This window comes from Anser brachyrhynchus (assembly GCF_964034855.1).
Source record: "Anser brachyrhynchus genome assembly, chromosome: 2".
Taxonomy (NCBI): Eukaryota; Metazoa; Chordata; class Aves; order Anseriformes; family Anatidae; genus Anser; species Anser brachyrhynchus.
In genome coordinates, this window is record NC_137695.1 from 42085395 (window position 1) to 42105417 (window position 20023).

Consider the following 20023-nt stretch of genomic DNA (forward strand, 5'->3'; position numbering starts at 1 on the left):
GGATGTAGGAATAGAAGGTATTTTGAGCAAGTTTGCTGATGACACCAAACTTGGAGGAGTTGTGGACTCGAATGAGGGTGGAAAGGCCTTGCAGAGGGATCTGGATAGGTTGGAGAGCTGGGCGATCACCAACCGCATGAAGTTCAATAAGAGCAAGTGCCGGGTCCTGCACCTGGGACGGGGAAACCCTGGCTGCACGTACAGACTGGGCGATGAGACACTAGAGAGCAGCCTAGAAGAGAGGGATCTGGGGGTCGTGGTAGACAGCAAGTTGAATATGAGCCAGCAGTGTGCCCTGGCGGCCAGGAGGGCCAACCGTGTCCTGGGGTGCATCAAGCACAGCATCGCTAGTCGGTCGAGGGAAGTGATTGTCCCGCTCTACCCTGCACTGGTGCGGCCTCACCTCGAGTACTGTGTGCAGTTCTGGGCACCACAGTATAAAAAGGACATGAAACTGTTGGAGAGTGTACAGAGGAGGGCTACGAAGATGGTGAAAGGCCTGGAGGGGAAGACGTACGAGGAACGGCTGAGGTCACTGGGCCTGTTCAGCCTGGAGAAGAGGAGGCTGAGGGGAGACCTCATCACAGTCTACAACTTCCTCGTAAGGGGGTGTCGAGAGGCAGGAGACCTTTTCTCCATTAACACCAGTGACAGGACCCGCGGGAACGGGGTTAAGCTGAGGCAGGGGAAATTTAGGCTCGACATCAGGAGGGGGTTCTTCACAGAGAGGGTGGTTGCACACTGGAACAGGCTCCCCAGGGAAGTGGTCACTGCACCGAGCCTGTCTGAATTTAAGAAGAGATTGGACTGTGCACTTAGTCACATGGTCTGAACTTTTGGGTAGACCTGTGCGGTATCAAGAGTTGGACTTGATGATCCTTAAGGGTCCCTTCCAACTCAGGATATTCTATGATTCTATGATCTTGTGTAAAGCATCATAGAGAAGTTCATACATCCTCCCTGCACCCTCAGACTATGGTCTATGGTATTTATTTACCTCCCACAGCCCATTGACTTCAGGCATACCTGCACAGAAACTTCTCTCAGGCTTGAGTTTATACTGTTGTCCTTATTGTTCCTCCTCCTTCCTTTAGCTTGCAAAATAAAGCTGTTGCATATCTATATTTTGTGTCACGTCTGTAAGATCTGTGACAGTGCACCACTTTTAGAGATTCTGATCCCAGAAGGGGCCTTCAGCTTATCAGCTACTGTCCTTCAAACTGTCCTTTGAGTACTTGCAGCTGGAAAAATAAATAAATAAATAAATTCAACAAACAAACAAACAAACAAACAACAAACAAATGAACAAAAACATGTCTTCAGGGAACATGCCCACTCTGGAAAGACATTGAAAGACGGAGAATCCATCACTTCTGAAAGTTTGTTTTAATCTCTCCTGCCAGAATAACCTCTGTCTTTAGCTACATGGCTCTTTCTGTGCCCTTGCTTGCTAGATTAGATAGATGATTAATTCCCAGTATTTTCTCCCTGGACTGTTGGTATACTGCAACTGAGAAGTTTCTTTATCATGGGTTCCTTCTCTAGTGTCCAGCACCAAATGCATGCTTTACCCCTTATACAATCCTATATGGGATGCTGCTCCTTATAGAGAAACAAATTAGATCATCCCTAGCTTCTTTTACATGTACAATTGAGCATGTTTGTCATGTTAACACATGTCACTGTGTGCTGCTACCTGGAACAATATGAGTCCTGAATTTCTCTATTAGCTTTAATTAAAAGGTACTAATGCCTAATAATGTAAAGGTATTCTTAATTCCAGCCTCTATCAAAAATATCCGGACTGCTGTTAGCCATGCTGGCTCACAGACCCTTTTTCCAGAAAGCTTAAATAGATGGTTACACCCTGCAGAGTGTTTAGTACTTACACTGAGTGACATGCTCACTGTGGTGGTTTACACCAGAAATCATGTTCTCTAAGTCACAATTTTTCTTGTTGGAAGTATTTCAGAGGTAGCTAATGAGGGGAAACAGGCTTTCTCTGGAACCACATATATGACACTCAGATTTCCTTGTAAAGACCATCAGACAGATACAGCGTCTGACCAATTCTAATTTACCTGTCAAAGCCCAACAGTGTAGCAGTCTGCATGACCAGGACGATGCTGGGAATGCTCTCTGTTTTCTCCATCACTGGAGCTCCAGGAACTCTGGTCTATATCTGCTGAAATTTCTCTCTAAAATCAACACAGCCTTAGCTACAGGCAGGTCTAGCTCTGGAGGGTGAGGTTGTCCTTCACCCAGGGAATTATGATGAAGATTTTTTAGCTGTCTTCACTTCACTGATCCTTTTTGTGGAGTAGGTCACTACCCACAAATTGCATCTGGAAGATGGAGAGGGCAGAGAGCTAAAAGCAAGAATGTGGTGGTCAGTCAGAGTGTCTTTAAAGAAAATCATAAAAAGTTATGTTCAACAACATGCAGTTGTCTACAAAAAGTGTTTGGGTTTATCAGCTCTACCATGCTTCCTTTTTAACATCAGAAAAGATTAAATGCAGAAACACTACAACTTTTTTGTAGCCAGAGAAAAGGTTTCATGTCTGATTACAATGTTGAAAGCAAGAGTGTATAAACAAAGACAACACAAAGTCATCCTGAATAGCACTTAGCATCTGATTTCCTTCTTAACTGCTACTTGGGCTCTTAGAATGATATTAGATTGGCCTCATGAATTGCTAGTCCCTAGATTTGAATGCTAATTTAGCATTTCATGTTAGCATATTTAGCATATACAAAGTTAGCCATAGTCAGGGAAAACCACCTGAAAAATAAAATACAGTAAAGGACTTATACAAAAAACACTGTTTTTCATAGCATGTCATGTAGTTTTCTTCACTTGCACACTTCTATCAGCCCTAGCTTAAACAATTCCATTGTCATAAAATTCAATTTTTAATTTAAAATGGTACTTATTTTAATCCTTTTCTTTTTAAATCAGCTCATTAAACTCTTTACATATGCAACTGATGCTAACTTTTATTTGAAACATCACCTTAAGAGAATCAACATTCAGCATTTCTCTTTAAAGTGCTCAAGTTCTTTCACAAAAGGAAAATATTTTTTTCCAGGGCTGCATTTGAAGTTGGATCACAAAAATAAATAAATAAATAGATAAATAAATAAATTAAACAGATATAAAAGAACTATTACTAGAAGACACAATGTTAATCTATTCCAGAATACAAGTTTTCATACAGATCACTTAGTCTCTCACACACTATATATGCAAACAACCTGCATTCAGATTTTTATTAAGCTCCAGTCCTTCAGGAATGCTTAGTATTTCTTGAACACTATTTTCAGGAAAGAGTTGCTGAATTTCATTAACTTAAGCATTACAAGCTTTCGTTATTCTAATTTTAAGACATCATAGAAGTTATTATTGTGAAAGAATAAGAGAATAAAATATTCAGTTACTCAAAATGTCTTTTCTTTATCCCTATCTTAACCAAATAAGTAATAGCAGCTTAAAATACACAAACAGCTTCTAATATAAGATCAACATTTTCGGACTCATTCCCTTGAGGGTAAAATAAGAGAGATAACCACCTTACTGAGATGTTCCTCAACATTTTCATTCATTCAAGGTTGACAACTGCCTTGTAATTCAGAAAAACATTTGGTGAAAGTAGGGAAATAATTTAATTTTTCATTGCACATATTCAAGGCCATATCGCGAGTCAAATACACCTTCCCTTTTTGTATCATGCAGCATGTAGACCAGAAGATTAATTGGAATAATACTATATTAATATATAGAAACTATAATACTATATTAATCTATAGATAGTTTCTTCTTTAATACTTATATGGTGTATTGCATGTGATATTTTTTATAAAAATTTGCACTACTTTATTGTTAAATATTTTCTTCCCATATTCCTGATGTAATTTAATGTTGACGTCAAATAAGGAAGAAGGCAATGGACAAAAGGACTGCTCACCTGCCCATAGAGTTAGGAATGCCAACTGGAACATTTTACTGTCTCTGTGTGTTGGGATATCAGTGGCCTTTTTAAGAGAGAGAGAGAGAAGAAAAGCTTTTCTGCTTCCCAATAACAACCTAGTTCTGAGTGAATCTTGGAAAACATTATTCACATTGTTGTCTCGATGAAGTGACCTGGCATTGTGCACTTCATTGCTTCTGAAGCAGTCACTTCATCTCCTTCTGTACTGTTGCATTTCTTAGCAACAAAAAAAAAGTTGTTCTTTCAAACTGTGCTACACTTATGTTTATTATGCCCTCCACTTTCATGGTGTCTTACTTTTGACAGTCTATCATGAGCAACTGAGGTTCTTCACATAAACTGTAATAAGTCCTATAACAATTATTGCTATCTTTACTGATCCAGCAAAATTATTTTTCCATTCACTCAGGAAATTGCAAAGCTTTTTCTATTTAGGGAGCATATTGTGATTTACTAAAGAAATTACTATTGCCATCACTTCCAAAATTATGATCCCTTTAAGGAAGTAGCTCAGCCTATGAAAAATGCTATGGTACTTAGGCTCAGACCTAATATATGTGATAAAATGTTCTTTATTTACTGAAAGCTTGAATACATAGACTAATCCTAACAGTAATTGCTCAAGGTAGACTTCAACTGTACCAAAACCACATCTTAAGGTTTTTTTTTCATGTTTTCTTTTGTTTGTTTGGTTGGTTGGTTGGTTGGTTTTTTTTTTTTTTTTGCACTTCAGTGAGGATTGAAATTCTCTTCATATAAAATGTATAGAGAAATAAAGGATTCTGCTATTTAAAAAGCTCTACAGAGATGTAAAACACTATTTTGCTGGAGATCACACATCAAAGCTATCTGAGGAGAAATGAAGTTTCATCAAAGACAGGTTTGATTCAGTAATTCAGAAGCCTCCCCACCATGCCTGGAGCAGAACTTACAGTAAGCCCTGCTACGATACCCACCTAGAAACCTCCAAGGTCTGTCTGAAGAACTGGTGTTTCACAACCCTCCGATGCACACAGTAGGTACTAAAATTTAACAGTAAAATACATTTGATGTCTCTTTGTTTCAAGTATTTCAGTTTTACTTAGCTATTAATGGACCTTCCCAAAAGATGACTTTTTTTTATGTTTTCTTTTTTTTTTCTTATGAACTGATTCTCACCTGATTTATAAGCAGAAGAAAGAGCAAAAAGCTCTCACAATATGCCACAGCCATGATTTTATTTCAAGACAGTCTTGCAAGGACCAAAAAAGGGAATACGTCTGTTTTATAAGCTTTGCAGATAATTTTTATTTAAAGACCAGATTTCTGCAGGCTGAATTCTACAATGCAAACAAGGCTTTATCCTCAAACTAATTCCTGAGTGTAGTTCTGCAAAGGTTTGATAGACTGACTTCAAGGCTTCACCTTACTTCTGTAACAGAAGAATGAAAGAGAAGATGGTCTTTTAAGCTAGGGCAAGATCCTTGGCAACACCTTTTGGCTCTGACTTTCCCTCTTTTGTTCAAGATTTCCCTTTCCTCATTTTTCTTGGCTCCTTATCCCAGTAACAAAGATGCTTTGAGAACAGAGAATAGTCCACAGCCGTTATCAAATACAGCTCTAGTACATAACATCCTGTCCCTACTCAGTCCCTCTCTGGAATTACACTCTGAAGTATCAAATGTAAAATACCTCCTTGTCCTCCTAGAGAATGTCCTGAGTTTATAGTCTAGGCATGTTCTTGAATTAGCACATTCATTCTGCTTAAAAAGGCCTTCCTGTAGGTCAGAACCATTCTAGGATAATTTCAAGACACAACATTTTCACAATGTTTCATAAAGTATGTATCATAAATTGCATTCACTGTATGCATTCCTTACCAAATGCATAATACTTTGTTCCCTCTGAGCACTCTCAGGAGACATGGTGCATTAGTAATGCAGATGACAAAGTGCTTTGTCAAAACCACTTTCCCTCTCTCTTTAATCTGTTTAAGAAGTTTGCAGCATCGTGATGACCAGAACTGACACTGTAAGATTCAGGAAAACAAAATTTCACCTAGTAAACATGAATTTATGTGGGTCTTGACTAAATAAATCTCTCTGCTACTCTGTTTTCATTGCTCTATTTCTGTAGAGAGAGGACATTTCTTTCTACTGCATGTAAGGAATTTATATTGGATATGTTTTCTTCCCAAAGCTGAGATCTGCTTCTCTCCATCAGAGGATTTCCTCTGAGTAATTACCTAACTAGTGGTCACTGAGCTCTAATTACTCCAGATGAAACCAACTGTCATCATTCCTTACAGTGCAAACAGACACTCCAAAAAGCATTCCCATTAGTCATATCTCCAGCATAACCTGCACATTTTTTTCTGCTGAAAACAGGTATAGATTTGACACAGTGCTGAGATGATATGATGTATCACTGATTGTACAATTCGCTACAGTATTGGATTAGACTAATGCAGCCAGGTTTTCAATCTAATTACCTCTGTTCAGCTGATGGAGAGAGTTGTACCCCGTGCAATTGCCTTGGCAATTGCCAATATCGTTTTATGATAATCTATTTATACTGAAAGAATCCTAGTGAAATGGGAACAGGCTGAGTTTCTTCCAGAACTTTCTAATGTTGCTTGTACTTTTAAAGGAACGTAAGGTTTTCTGAATTGGTGAAAACAGTCAGTGTTTCCATAATCTTTAAAACAGTGTTTGTACTCCATTGGCTGTCTAAACTGTCCCATGGATGCACTCTGGCATGACTTGGGTCTTGGTAATATACGATGTAAAATACTTAAATTGTACGGTTGGTCCTAGATCTACACACAAGACTTCCTCCTGTGTAAGAACAGAAGACATCTCTTCATAATCTACAAACAGTGCATGTTTGATAAGGAATATGGTCACAGACACTCATACAAAGTTCAGCAGGAAAAAAACTAAGCAGAAAACATTTCATTGTTCATGTTCCAGCTGAACAACAACAACAACAACAAAAAAGTAACTAAAGCTCACAAAATGAGCAGAAAACAGAAAGTACAGGTAGTCTTTTGTCATGAGTAGCTCCAGGTTTAAAGAAGTAAAGAATTGGCAAAACCCCACAGAATAACTTTTTCTGTTTTCTATTATCCACTACTTCTCATGAACATCTAAGTTCCATCGCCACTCTTGTAGTTCTTGGCAAAAAGACAATAGTACATCCTGAAGCATAACAAGAAAATCAGGCTCACCTGAGAGTCTTTTGGGTCAGTGAATGATCAGGCTATAAAAAGAGCACTCAGAGACAATGAGCTGATTGTGAAGAAACTGTGCGATGCCTTTGTATCAATACACTGAACAGGAAGTAGGCACAATGCCCCTGCTCAGACTCTTCTTGGTGGGAGGACTCATCACAGGATCTCTTTGAAACTGAAGTGAAAGTAAAACAGACAACAAGATTTTTGTCCTTTACAAAATGGACAAAAGTAGCAAGCTGTCAGGACTAAGATGGTGCTTAACCAACAGGTCTGGAAGAGCTCAGCAATTAAGCTGTTTGATTATTAACAGTGATGCATAAGGTGCTTAAAACTACCTTGCATACCTTGGGACCAAAAGGTGCCAGATGTGATGTTAACTAAATAAAAACAGTTTCAGGGAGAACCATGGAAGTTCAGATATATAATACTGATGCCTATCCTTGGCATCAGTAGGATATCAATACTGGCAAAGAACAGGCACCTGGGTAAGTATGGTTTATTGGAGAAGAGTCCACTTGGTTGGTTTTTGTTTGTTTGTTTGTTTGTTTTGGGCAGTGTAGGGGGGGGGGGGGTAGGGGGAAGATGCACTACCATGCAGGTGCAGTGAAAGTATTTGAAGAGGTCAACAAGGAGTTGAATAAGGGTAATCTGGCTGACGTAGTGAATCTGTACTTCTAAACAGCTTTCAGCAAATTTTCTCACTTTTAATTTCCTTAGCACTTCTAAAACAAGTGTAGAAAATAGAGAGTAGGAGTGAACAGCCATTTCATACTGTGGAGGTCAGGAACCAGAGGAGACCCACAGCCATGTGTGTAGGAACCTGTTCTGGTTAGCATATTTGTCAATGAGCTCATTGTGAAGAGCTCCACGGCTTACTAGACTGAGTGCCTGGGTATATCAGTGGCACACAGCTTTCAGTACGGATAAATGTAAAGTGAAGAGCACTGGGAAAATGTAGTTCTAATGTCACATCTTAAATGATGGGCTCTGAGCTCTGCTTTAATGCTCAGAAGTGAAATTGTTCCACGAACATATCAGCTTATTGCTCAGTAGCAGCCAAAACCAAATGATCCCCCCTCAAAAAAACAAACAAACAAACAAAACTTTTTATGTTAGCCATTACTAGGAAAATAGAGAGCAAAATAGACAACATTATTATACCACTATATGAACCTGTTTTTTGCCCGCACCTTGAATACTATGCAGTTTTAATCCCCCATCTCAGATAAGTGATATTAGAATCAGGAAAGCTCCCAAGAAAAGGAAAAAAAGATAGTCTGAAATAGGAAACATCATCTACAAGAAGGTGCAAGAAGCAATTGAGTAGGCTATATTTTCTCAGTTTGAAAACACGGTAATTTTGATGTGATAATGATCCTTAAAAATGGTGATTGGCATAGAGTTGGTGAAGAGGAAGCAACTGGGAGCTGTGCTTTCTACTATAAGAACTGTGGGGCTTCAAATGGAGCTGGTGGGAGCCAGATTCTGAAAAAATCATCAAAGGAAGTGGTTCCTCCTGCATCAGGTAGCTGACTGGTCAAAGTCTTTGTGAAAAGATGCTATGAGATTACAGAGCATTTATATGATCTCCTTTCGTTCAGCAAGCACCTAAGTGATATTGTGATTTTTGGTCAGGACAATCATATGAATCCTTTTGTCCAGTCCTGCTTTTCAGTGATTCAGGATTTGGTGGGTTAGTTAGGACCTGGAAAAGGGAAATTCAAAGCTGCAACAAAATGTCTTGTAAGAAAGAAATAATGCTGCAGATAAATCCTGTACAGTCATTATCTTTCTTTTTCTTTAATGCCATGAGTGTTTTCTGAAGATGGAGGAGTGAGAAGTTAACTGATATAGTAAGAAGTTCAGGGCCCTGGGGAACTGGTACAACAGATGGCCCTGCTGTGCACTGTAAATCAGGGAAAATAACTTGCAATTAACCAGAACTGTTGCAGGGCTTGTCAATATACTCTATTTTACTTCTTATCAGAAATGTCCAAAACCTCTGGGTCAGATTCTTAGTGGATATAAATCCAAAGCAATTTAAGATAGTGAAAGTTTCAAAAATCAGGTTAAAAAAAAAAAAAAGTCCTATTAGAAAAGGGAAAACTGTAACAAAACCTGACCAAAAGGGAGAATTCTCCTTTTACCTCTCCTGACTACTACGTATGACTGCTCCAGCTTCATCCAGAACACTCCCATCCAATGATGCAGTTGTCAGCCAGATAGTAACCCCCACATTATTGTCTTTCATCCTTCATTTTCATGGGGGAGGTGGGGAAGAAAAAAAAAAAACTCCAACAACAACAAAACAAAACAAAAAACACTTCTACCTTTATTTCATATCCAAGAACAGGGACCTCATCTAAAATCTTCTGAAGCCAGTGCAGACTTTCATTGACTACAGCTGACACTAGAGCAGGCTCTGGGAATTTAAATCTGCAGTCTGCTAACAAGTAAAGTTCTGTGTTGAATTCCAGTTGGACATAGACTTTTTGGACATAAGTCTAATAGTACTGCCATCAGTGAAGCTATACAGGTCTGCAAGCAGACTGGCCTTCATTCTGTTTGTTGCTGTTCAGTTGACTGCAGTAATTCACTGCATGAGGTAACACATCAAAATTACACTTGATAATGATTTTCAGTATCAGTGGAGGCATGAATCAGAAGATTAAATAGAAATAAAATTTTCCAAGTTTCCAATAATAATACTTTACAAATGGGAGAGACTGCTTTGCACTATTTATGCCATGTGCAGGGTTTCAAAAATCTAAGTCAATCACTTTCAAGACAGCATGAAATCAGACTATATCTAAAAAATGGTGCATTTATTAGGATTTCAAGAGAAGGTGTTCGTGCTGTTATCTCTGGAATGAGATAGACTGTGCAAGAAAGACATAAAAATACTCTTGCCTCCAGAGATTCATTGGCATAATCTGTCTGTAACACCTACAGAATATGATACTGAATTGCAGGAATGTGGAATCAGTCTTTTAGCGGGAAATATTTGGAACATCTTGAAATATGTCATTGTCATATATGTGTCTGTGTGTATGATAGAAATTAAATTCTCCTGCTGGTATCTTGTGATATTTCTTCTTGCACATAGAACTACCAACTGCAATCTTCATCACAATGTAGAGACAAACCCTACTATGGTATCTGGACTACGAGGAAGACAAGGAAAACTAAAACAGAAAGTAAATAAATAAATAAATAATTTTTTTAAGTGTTTCTGGCATCTGAATAATTACTGTGAATAGAAAAAAACAGGACCTGCTGACAAGTTTCTGTTCAAATCTTTTTCACTCTGATAGAACAAATCCCATAAGCTCACACAATTTAACAATAGATTGTGCCAAGTCACTCTTCCGTTCTGGCAAAATATTCCTCTTGGCCAGATCCAACCACAAGAGATGATGACATTGGTGACATAAATGCTATCAGGTAAAGCATCCTCAATTAGAAGGGGCATGGAGCTGAGCCTGGCTAGACAAAGGGAGAGGCGAGAGGAAATCGACAGTAGAATTGTGAGAATAGAAGAACTGGGATGTAGAGCCAGGTGAGATAGGCCCAAAGGCAGGTTAGGGTGAGGGTGCAGACAGTGGGACAGGGTGGTGGAACTGGAGAGGCACCGGGGGTCATCACAGAAGCACTGACAGCCACCCTGTCAGAGGGAAATCAACACCACAGTAGAACAGGCCCTGCATCACTCTGCAACGTCCACTCAAAGCCTTGCACATGTGGTGCCACACACCTCTACCCACACATGGATGAACCCACCACCATCACTTCGCAGGTCTGCTATGAGCTTTGGTTCTCACAAACTGTGACCAAAAAAATACAAGAAAGGTTTTAGTTATATTACAGGTCTTCAAATGTTAGAAAACAAACTGATATCTTTTTTGATTGACAGCATTTTTTTCCTGTATCTCTTTTTCTTAAAGAAAATCCACCAATATTCTTCTTTGTAAAGATTACAGTAAAAAAAGCCATTTTAGTGGGGAAATAAGACAACCTACAAGAAAACCACTTGGAACAGAACAGTTTTTGTCCAGCCACTTCACTCCTAATCACACAGTGAGAAACTTGAATGGGTCCTGCTTATTAATAGTAGAACATACAGGACTCACAAGATCCCTCCCAGTCCCATGTTCCTATGCAAAGCAGGACCAGAAGCGTAATGTAGGGGGCAGAGAAAAGCCCACCTCAACTCCAGTGGTCCACAAAATTTCCAATACCCCAGCTTAGACTAGAATTAGAGAATAATTTAGATTGGAAGGGACCTCTGAATATTCTCTAATACAACCTCCTGCCAACTAGTTCAAGTTGCTTAGGTACTTGCCTAGTTGAATCTTGAACACCTACAAAGACCTTTCTTGCATCTGCAGAAACAATTTCTTCTGACTATTTAGAATTATCCATTTACAGGTTGGTCATTTCCCTTACCTACTGCAGGAACTGCTGAGGGTATCACTGTGACTGCCCAGGATTTCTCCACTGAGGGAGTTCATCAAGGCATTGAACAATATGAATAGAGCCTACCAGCTGGTCTAGCCACAGCAAACAACTGTCTGGAATTCCCACCTGAATAACTGTAGCAATCAGTCAGTTGCTTTGCTGTGAAGCAGGTGGGAAACCAGTTTACTGACCTGTCTCAAATCAGTCCTTCACCTCATCTGTGCAGAGACCAGCTTGGTTGTTCCTGGATTGCTCAGGAAGCTGAAGATGAAATGACTTTTGTATGTGCACAGATACAGCCCTGTAGATCACAAACTTTAAATTCATCATTATATTGCTGTTATAGCTCAAATTAAAGCTTGCCACTATTGTTTCATTCTTGGGTTTAACCAGACCTATTACTTCTGGAGGACATCACTGCACTGAATGTAATATTAGCACACTGATAATTATGGGGTAAGAAGAATTTTTCCCACTTCAGCACTTCCATGCATTCAACCATGTGATACTGTCACATTTATAGAGTATGATTCTATTTATATGTTCAAGTACCTGTCATAGCAGCTTCAGCATCAAATAGCTGCTCTGCTGGTGTGAGCAGATTGCTGCTAATGGAAAATATTACAGAGCTCTTGTGAATGAAAATGGACAAATCTCATGCTAAGCACTATTCCTACTTACTGTAGGAGTAAATTGAGAACAATTTCTCATCTCTAAAAAGTTGTCCCTACAGAAATGGGTGTTTTCAGCATGGGGTGGTGCCACCAGGGAATTACCTTGCTACATGTGTTTCAGCAAACTATTTTAGATAAATCATTAGGAATTGTTGTCCATCTCAGTCATATGGCTACCTCTCAGTTTTAACCCTGGGAATCTGAACTGGCAGAACAGTTCTAACAGGGCACCAGCATCATCTTTGTGTTTACCCCAAGACATATTGGTACCTACTTCGTTAGCAAAGAGAATGAAATGCAAGTCTGCTAAATTATGTAAACTAATCTAGACTATGTGTGTGCATCCCAAATAGCTGAGCAGAATACAATGATAAGAAATTGTGGTAAGGCATTCCTCCGATGTACTTCAGACAAGGGACCATTTTATGGATTTCACATTGTTTTCCTTTCTTGCTTGCTTGCTTGCTTGAGCATGATGACTTTTCAAAAGAATATAGTTTCATTCCTGCCAGTGAAATTTTAGTGAAACATACTGCCTGTTGCAATCTTATAATTGGCCTTGTTTTGGGACAGGACAGTGTTCACAACACTTATTCTTTTTAGTGGGAAAGGTTTGCCATTTTAGTTTGTGAGAAGCAGTCAGGCACGACCTTGGCTTAGAAAGTCTGGCCTGCCCTGTCCCATGGATAGCCCAGAACTGCAAAAAGACTATCTCTTTATAGCCAAAGGTGCCAACAAAATTAAGATCAAACCTATGAAGTTACAGTTACATCTGCAGTAGAAATTCCATCATTTCCTTTGACTGAGGGAAGGGTTTCCCCAGCTGCCCAGGCAGGACATCCCAATGAGAAGGCAGCAAAGCATGGCAGCCTTCTCACACAGGTTCCAACACCTTTTTTGCAGAAGCTCCTCTGTTGCTGTGCAGGCAAAATAGCAGAAAAGCAGGCGAGAGTTCAACCCTACCAAATTCTCATTAGTATTTTATTGTTGCAGACATGTTGCCAGGGAGCATTTCAATTTGGGTTACTAAACAAATAAACATTCAACCAAGAGGCTTTTTACCAGCTTTAAGTCCTAATGTCTATTCCAACCAAATCCTTGCCAAAGCAATACCGGTGAAATAGCACCACTAATAATTTAGACTAATGTGCCATTTTCCTGGGGAGTCAGTGTACACAGAGAACTGAAGGACTTTCCACAAACACATACCTGCCTCAGATCTGCGCTCTTCTCCTTACGGATCTTGTCATCCAGGCTCCATCTGTGACCACAGCAATAGCTAAATATTGTCCAGAATTGACCAAGTCATTTGCAGCACTGCCAAGCCTAACCTGCTTGTGGAGGTGCATGGAAATATACTTGATATACGCACAAAATTATCTGTTATTACCTGTGGAGCCTGGATATACTGCACATGTCTTCAACACCTCTATTTCAGCTGAAAAAAAGTAAAATCAGTAGCTAGACGTCTAGTAAAAGAAATATACCTGGTTAGTCAAATTTACCAGAAGCCAGGTTAAACAGATTTGCATTATAGATAGCCGTGAACCCATAACCCAAATTTTGTTTGGAGTTCTCTGGTGTGAATGGAGCACGAGCTGAATGTGCTGTGGGAGCCTGGGCACTAAGGATATGCCAAGCAGTGGTCTATATTATTAGGATTTACTTGCCAAAGGGTCAGTGCTCCAGGATTTCACTTTGCCATTGGAGAAGTAATTAACTACAGATAGGTCATCATTCATCAGGATAGGATGGAGACTTTGGGGCAAATGAAGATTTTAGAAAACATTATTCATGAATGAGGCCACAAGTGATCTTACCACCAACAAGGAACACAAGTATACTTGAACTGATTGCCATGATGGACAGTTTAATACAGATGCCTCCCACCAAACACTGTTCTGTTGTTGTACTCTTTGAAAAGTTTTCTTCTGCTCACCAGTATTATACTTGTCTTTTCTAGGGTCCTTTCAGTTCTTTGTTTCTTTTCACAGGTGTGAAAGGTTTTGTGTCCTAAAACCTAGGTTCTACCTAGGTTTTGGGACACAATCATGAGCCTGTCCTTCAGGCACAGCTGAATGTCCTCTGCATCTTGATGGCTCTTGGCTTACATAGTGTCACCAGTCAAAAACATGACCCATTGATAACTTTGAAAAGAATGAAAAAAATAACTGGATCTTCTAAACAAGTGTAAGTGTGGAGATGTTTCCTGTTGCAAATCATCAGGTAGCTCCCACCCATAACAGCTGTCATGACTTTAGAACATCCTAGCACCCTTCAGTGAGACTCATGGTGACAAAGATATAACATAAACAGGGACCGAAGGGAAAGAGATTGTTCTGTACTCATTAATGCCAGATCATCTACCAATGCTGCAACACAGCTTTATCCTGGCTGGAGTCCAGGCTTTGCTACAGTTAGCATATTAGCGTCAATTATGTGAGCCTGCAGCAAACCTTTAGCTAGTTTCTTTATAATTTATCTCAGAAGAAAGAAGTTTGATCTTGGCTGTCTTGTGTCTGATGTAGCTTGATACAGAGTGAGTTTCACGCAGAATATTTCTTCTCCGTGTGACACATTGCCTACTTCTAGCAGGCCTCTCTCACAACTCAGGAAATTCATGACGGGTTTCCCTGTGTGCACAGCTTGAGTGCTGCTTGCTTGCAGATGTCCAAAATATCCTGACAAAGCCTTAAATTTATATCGCACTCACAATTTTATAAGAGACCCAGCATAAAAGGGTCCCAGCCAAACTTAGCCTTTCAGTGTGCATTCCCTCCTTAGGGAAAAAGCAGGACCTCCACCAGGTAAACACTACGAAGCCAGGAGAAAGGTCTGAAGCCAGAGTCACAAGCCAACACTGTGTTCTGGCTTGTGACTCAGACCTGAGTCAACTTCTCATAGTCATGGCACCAAGCCTGTCGGTGTTTAAGAAGCATTTGGACTGTGCTCTTAGTCATATGGTCTGAATTTTTGGGTAGACCTGTGTGGTGCCAGGAGTTGGACTCGATGATCCTTATGGGTCTCTTCCAACTCAGGATATTCTATCGTTCTATGATTCTCTGTTTTACTGTAAACTTTGTGGGCATGATTTGCGCAAACTTAATTAATCTTTGTGTTTCCAAGTGGAGGGTGGCACAATAAGAATAAGTTCACAGATATTTGTGAGGCACTGCAGTGAAAGATTGCATACACGTAACTAGCCAGAACAGTCAGTTCTTCACTTTATGCTAATAAATTAACCTTCCCTCAGCAGGTTAGAGACCTAGGGCATGCTTTCTTCTCAGACAATTTCTTTCTCTCCCCTCAAAATACCTCAAGACGTTGCTGAAGCAACCAGGGACCAAAAGACTAAAGACTGCAGGAAAGATGAGCACTGCTTAAGCTGAAAGGAAATGGTTATGGAGGATTACCGGAAAACCTTGTAGTTCTCCTTTACCTTCAGTTTAGCAGAGCAAAAAATCATGACCAGCCCCTGCCTTGACCCTGAAATAGACAGGTTAGGAGGACGGCAACAGTTCTAGGATTTTCATTCTTACTCCAGCAAGATAAAGACTATTGCATTAATTCATGACAATGTGGGAAAAATGGAGGAACAAATATTGAATGTTTTTTTAAGTGAGATGTGAAATGAAACACTTATCACCAGAACAATCTCTCATAGATGAGATCAGAGGGAAGAAGAACTGCCCCAGCTATACAGTATTCATGGGAGTTAACTATCTGTGGATAATCCACATAACTCTTTTTCACAGAGCTATGATCTGATATTTAATTTTTCCAACACATTGTGTTTTGGGCATGATTTTTTTGTTATCTCTCATAAGAACCAAATTGTTTTGTAGCTTTAGGATGACAAACTCAAACTCTGCTTCAGGGTGATAATAAAAAATGGAGAGAGAGAAAGAGACTTCAGTGATGCACAGACCTTATGTGTTGTTTTGTTACAAGACATGTATCATCATCTTCCCACACATTTTTATGCAAGAGATCTATGGGATGCTCAGCTTGGTGCTCCACAGCATGCCACCACCATCAAGCAAATGACAGGAAATTGGCAGCATGCTGTGGATTTGCTTTCTGAAACTGAATGGAAAGCACTGTTCAGTACGAACCTCCTGCCCTTCCCTCTCCACCCACTCCTGCTGTGCCTACAGGTTTCCAAAGCAGCTCTTAAACTGAAGAAAGCCCCAGTCCTTTATAGGCTCAGTATAAGGTTTGCCAATGTACTACAAAAACTAGCTACGTCTAAGGTATCATCTGGAAGAATTACAGCCCTCAGTCCTCTCCCCAACAGCACTCCACAACATATATATACATATAAAATATTTTTATATATAAAGGGGAAAGATGAAAGAGAAGGTAATTCGTTAGAGTTTTCGAGAAGAATTAGGGTGGGTAGAATGTGATCACCGTATCTCTGGTTTTGTTACAATTTGATCTAAAAACTAAGCAGTCCATTGCACAGGCAACTATAAATGAGCCATTGCTCCAAGCAGTTCTCCCCATATAAAATAAAGAATTACAGTTAACAGTGCTCGCAAGTTGCCAACTCTGTGTCACACCTAATGCTTCTAGTGCTACTCCAGTCATACACCTTATACTCTGAAACCTTCCACAGACAATTAAGAATAAATTTTCAAAACTACTTGTGAAAGGCCTTGAACTGTGCACCTTTCTTGCTTTAAATTGAGACTACTACAAGTTGAGTAGTATGCTTCCAGTGCTGTATCCCCCTATTCCTTCATCTCCAGGGCTAAACCTGCTGGCACAGAAGCTGGAAGCAGCTGGCTGACCTGCTGCCCCAGGGCATAGCCTGGACCCCATTAATGTCAAAGACATTGGGCACACAGTCTCTTTGCACTTAGGAGCTGCAAGGAACCCCACAGAGTCAGAAAACTTACCGTTGGGTTGGGCCTGGCATGAACTCTGCAGTACTGTGGATATCTACACTTTCAAGGTAGAAGTGATAATGCCATTTCATTTCCATGGGACCTTTTTCCGCTGCAAAGGCAGGTGTGATTATTAGGTTACCAAACACAACTAACCCAGACTAAAGTCCAGCTGCCTATAATAAATCACAGAATCACAGAATGGTTGAGGTTGGAAGGGATTTCTGGAAGTCATCTGCCTCAACCTCCCTGTTGAATCAGGGGACCCTGAGTAGGTTGCCTAGGACCACGTCCAAATGGCTTTGGAAGATCTCCAAGAAGGGAGACTTCACAACATCTCTGGACAATCTGTGCCAGTGCTTGGCCACTATCAGAATAATAAAAAAAAAAAAAAGTTACCTGATATTCAGACAGAAGATCCTGTTTTGGTTGGTACCCATTGCCTCTTGTCTTGTCACTGGGCACCACAGGAAGGAAAGAGCCTGGCTCCACTTTCTTACACACCACACCTGCACCTGATATTTATACACATGGACAAGACCCCTTAAGTCTTCTCTTCTGCTTTTCCATGTCCCGAGTCACAAAGTTCCAAGACCCATTCAGCAGCAGACCCACATTTTCCCTAGTGTTCTTTTTGCCACTTACATATTTATAGATGATATAGATGCTCCATTCTCCTTGGAGCACGTTACAGAGGCATAAATAAGTATACACTTCATAAGCATTAGACTTCAACTTGGACAAAAGCTCTCTAAATAAAATAAAGCGGTTTTCAAATAATGTCTTATAGGAGAAATGCCATGTCAAACCTAAGCCAAACTCAGCAATGTCTTCCTAGGGTTTATCCAATTTCAGGGACCAGATTTAGACCAAACCATTTGCGTCTGTGTACTGTTTTCTCTCACAAGTTCTTGGCAGGAGGGTATGTAAGTTCCAGCAGAGCTAACTGGAAAGAAAGTACCACAAAACCTGCAAACTCCAGGCAAAATCTAACTCTTAAAGCAAAGAACTGCTCAAAAAAATCACAGATATCACAGCAGATAAAACTCTCCAACACATGTGAGGAGATGCTTGAGGAAGGACAGATGTGAGAACAGTATCTTAAGGCAAATGCAGAGGTGCCAGCTTTGTCCCTACCGTGTACCCTATGATTACAGAACAAGATTTCATCACAGTGCTTGAGTTTAAGATTTTCTGTCTATGGTCTTGCAAGAAGTAGCTTCAGACGAGTTTCAACAGAATTAATATGCACCATTGACTTTTATTCAGTTTTACTTAATAGACTTTTGCAATACACTTTTAAAAATGTACTTCTGTTTTATGACTGTTACTTTCTCATACTCTCCTCCTTAATCTCTTTCCTCCTAGATCTTTAATTGTGTAGAAGAACCACTGTGATGTATTTAACTTTCATATAATTTCCCTGTTTGGCAATAATACCCCCAATTAACTACTATTCTCATTAACCAATTTACTCATTTATAATCAAGGGCAATGGCTTTAACAGTTCTAATAATATGCCTTGTTAATAACGTTTTAATGAGGATTATCCTCATACTGCTCTCACAAGGTTCTCTTTTTCCCTAAAATGAGTAAAGCTTATTAATGCAAAATAACTTTCTACCTCCTGGCTGAGTGTTTTGTTGGAATGAAAATATTGAAATGTACTGTAGATTTTTAGCTTCCGTTTAGAAAATCATTGACTTACAGTAGGTGGAGTACATGATGCACTAGTCCATAAATGAGTTCTGGCTTCAGTCCTCTTTCTTACTTGCTATAATTAGATACAAAGAGGCTTCTTCTTTATAACTTCAGTTGTGTTGGAGTGTAGGCATGCTTATCAGTTTCACTGGATGTAACAAACAGAATGTTGTTAATTAACTTAGGAAAAGAAGTAAAATAGAAATGAAAAGATATAGTCAAGTCTTTATCAAATTAAAGTGGTAGATCAAATCTAAGAGAATCTTCTCCTGTAGAGTTATCTAAAGAAACAAAATAAAACTACAAAGATTGAACATATGTTCTGCTAGCAGTAACATTGAAAATTTAACAACTGGATTGGGCAGCTAATAAGACAAGTTTACTAATGATCAACAAAAAGAACCTGGGATGGTCATGTTAAAAATAGAAGCTTACACATATCCAGGTGAAATAGAGAAACTGTAAAAGAATGCTTGCATTTAAAATAAACGGGAACAGGAGCATACATCAATGCATGGTCAGGCAGCCTCTGGGAATTCAGGGGTTGGAGGAGGAAGCACTTGGTGAGAGATAGCTCTATAATGCGTCTGAAATGACATAGAACTGAACATGTCTTTTATTTTGCAGCTTTGCCAAAACAGAGAGCACTCACAGAGTGTTTTGACAGACTCTGGAGAGAAGAAATCTATTCACTATCACTTGTGCAAAGCACATTTTGTAATTCTGAATTCTGTACACATGGAGACTCATTTACTTTTGATGATCACTATATTTTAAATTAAAATTATGAATCTTTTTAAGCCCTCCATCTTCTAGCATGTTATTCAGATATCGCTGCATTTCCAAGCACATTTCGGAACTGTTAAGGACTGAATCTTGCCTTCAGTGATAAATTAGGATTTGAAAGCATACTTAGGTGAGGAAAATAATTGAACCTCATTCATTTTAAGCATTGGAGACATGGAGCATGATATGATAAGCACCTGTGATGAGATGGGGATAAATTTATATTCGGAAGTCTAATATTATTAACCAGCATCTGCAGATGTTAATTTGCCATAATCGGTGTTTTTCTCTTCTGTATTTTGTTTTTAA

At 39.4% G+C, this 20023-nt stretch overlaps 1 long non-coding RNA gene across 1 annotated transcript; it reads right to left on the reverse strand.

The window, feature by feature from the left end:
• Positions 1 to 17256: 17256 nt before the first annotated feature.
• On the reverse strand, positions 17257 to 19721 carry LOC308189130. Its single transcript, XR_013946038.1, has 3 exons — positions 18936 to 19721; positions 17627 to 17742; positions 17257 to 17339 (listed from the first exon to the last, which is right to left on the reverse strand). It is a non-coding gene; the product is annotated as an uncharacterized lncRNA (long non-coding RNA).
• Positions 19722 to 20023: the final 302 nt, after the last annotated feature.